Here is a 2,613-nt window from a genome sequence, read left to right as displayed (position 1 = left end):
AAAAAAAAAAAAAGCAGGCCATAGAATTGCACAAACAACATGATCAGCATTTAATAAAAATATGATTGGGGGTCTGGTGAGATGGCTCAGCAGTTAAGAGCACTGACTGCTCTTCCAAAGGTCCTGAGTTCAAATCCCAGCAACCACATGGTGGCTCACACCCTCTTCTGGTGTGTCTGAAGACAGCTACAGTGTACTTACATATAATAAATAAATAAATCTTTAAAAAAATGTATGATTGGGAAGGGCATTGATTGAATTGTTAAGTACACATAACTCTAGAAATGGAAATTTTCATTACTTTTTCATGTCATTTTTATATTGTTTAAATTTTCTATATTTATAATCAGAAAAATCAAATAAAGCAATATTTCACTATGGAAGAAGAGTTCCACACACCCTTTAACATATGTAAACTTTCTGATCAGAATGGGAATCTCACCTCTGCGCATCTCTTATGTGGTGCACACGTGTCCTCTTGGGCATTGGTCCCTTCTGCCTTGTGTCCTGTTACTTCAAGATGACCTCATCAGCCTCCTGAATGTCACCTGAAGACCATGGACTGCTCCAAATTATTGCCTGTAGGTCCACCAAGGCCACTCCTCCCAGCCCCCAACAGGGTTTCTCTGTGTAGCCCTGGCTGTCCTGATACTTGATCTCTAGACCAGGCTGGCCTCAATCTCAGAGATCCGCCTACCTCTGCCTCCTGAATGCTGAGATTAAAGCTGCTCACCAAGGCCACTTTTCAAGAGTTTCAGATATCTGGGCTAATTTAAGGTTTAATGGGCCCCATTGTGGTGGTAAGACTGTGGTGGTTTGGCAACGTAGGCTGAGCGTGCAGGGTACTGGACAGTAGCTACCTATCCCATAAGATTTGCCTTCTACAAACCTCATCCCTCTAACCCTGATTAGCTTTGGAAATTGCCTTGTTGCTGTGAAGACCAGAGCTCCTAGACAGAAAGCTCCACCCACCTAGGTAGCTGGGCCGCAGCTCAGAGGCAGCCAGCAGCTTGGCTTCCAAAAGATATACTTTGGGTCCAGAAAGAAAAAACCACAGAAAAACCCTACTCAGTCTGAGACAGGACCTTTCCCTAAAGAGATTTGACAACTGTTTCCAAATGACTATTTCCCCCTGAGCTTCAAAGCCCTCAGCTTCCCCTTGCATTATGAGTAGCTGCAGTCAAGACCACAGGGGCCCAACCAGGAAAACACGATTAAGCACGAGGAACATGTGCAATGCAGGGAGCAGAGTGTCCCCAACAGCCGCTGCTACTGTGGAGTCTAATTATTAACTACAATAAGAACTGTCATCTGAACACTGTGATATGCCAGGCACTGAGTAGTAAGACCTCACTCTGCCGGGTGGGCATCACCTACCATAAGAGCTGTATCAAATAGTTTACTCAAGGAGATCCCCCAGAACTAATGCTGAAAACCAAATTCCCAACTCAGGCTTCTCTGCCCCGTTACGCCTCACACAAGGTAGACAGAGGCTGTCAAGAGGAATCCACACAAGAGGAATCAGCTTAGACTATTAAGCTATTTTATCTGTTTGCCTTTTGAGATGGTTTCATAAAACTCAGGCTGGCCCCTAATGCACTCTATAGCAAAGGCTGACCTTGAACTCCTGATCCTCTGGCCTCAGCCTCCCAGGTACTGCAAGCCATCATACCTGGCTAATTTGTTTTTTTAAAGACCTGAAGAAAATTATGGGTCTGGAGAGATGGCTCAACGGTTAAGAGCACTGACTGCTCTTCTGAAGGTCCTGAGTTCAAATCCCAGCAACCACATGGTAGTTCACAACCACCTGTAATGAGATCTGACGGCTTCTTCTGGTGCTTCTGAAGACAGCAACAGCGTACCTATTTATAATAATAAATACATCTTTGGGCCAGAGTGAGCAGGGACAGAGCGAGCAGGGACTTAGCAAGTGGGGTCTACCAGAGCAAATGGGGCCAACTGGAGTGAGCAGAGTTCCTAAAACTCATTTGCCAACAACCAGATGAAGGCTCACAACTATCTGTTCAGCTAGTGTGTACTCATATACATAAATCTTTAAAAAAATAAAGTTATGAACAAGTCTCATTTTGGTACCAATTTGTCCTTATATTTGAGGATCTGAAGCAGTCTCCCTGAGAGCCTTGCCATGATGTCTTGTCCTGCTGGTATTAGGAGCAGCCACTAGACAACTTTTTCATTTTGTTTTGTTTTGAAGGCAGGGTTTTTCTTTGTAGATCTGGCTGTACTGGAACTTGTTCTGTAGACCAGGTTGGTTTCAAACTCACAGAGATCTGCCAGCATCTGCTTTCCAAGTGCTGGGATTTAAAGGTGTGCACTACAACATCTGGCTTAAAAACTACTCTTGTTGAGTCTTGTGAGAGTCCCCACCACATGGGAGGCTGAGGCAGGAGAATCATTTGATCGTAAGACATGGGGGAAGGGAGGAGCTGAGACTAGCTTAGTGGTAGAACATGTGACTAGTACCCAAGGTCCTTGCCTTGATCCCATTCAGTGCAAAATAACTCCACTTTTTGAGAAGCCACAGATAACCCCCTGTGGAATGCTAGGGTGTAAAGTAGGGGCAACTCCATTCCAGACCTATAGATCTGCAGC

Source organism: Mastomys coucha, unplaced genomic scaffold (genome assembly GCF_008632895.1).
Source record: "Mastomys coucha isolate ucsf_1 unplaced genomic scaffold, UCSF_Mcou_1 pScaffold23, whole genome shotgun sequence".
NCBI lineage: Eukaryota > Metazoa > Chordata > Mammalia > Rodentia > Muridae > Mastomys > Mastomys coucha.
Note: the sequence above shows the minus strand (reverse complement) of the source record.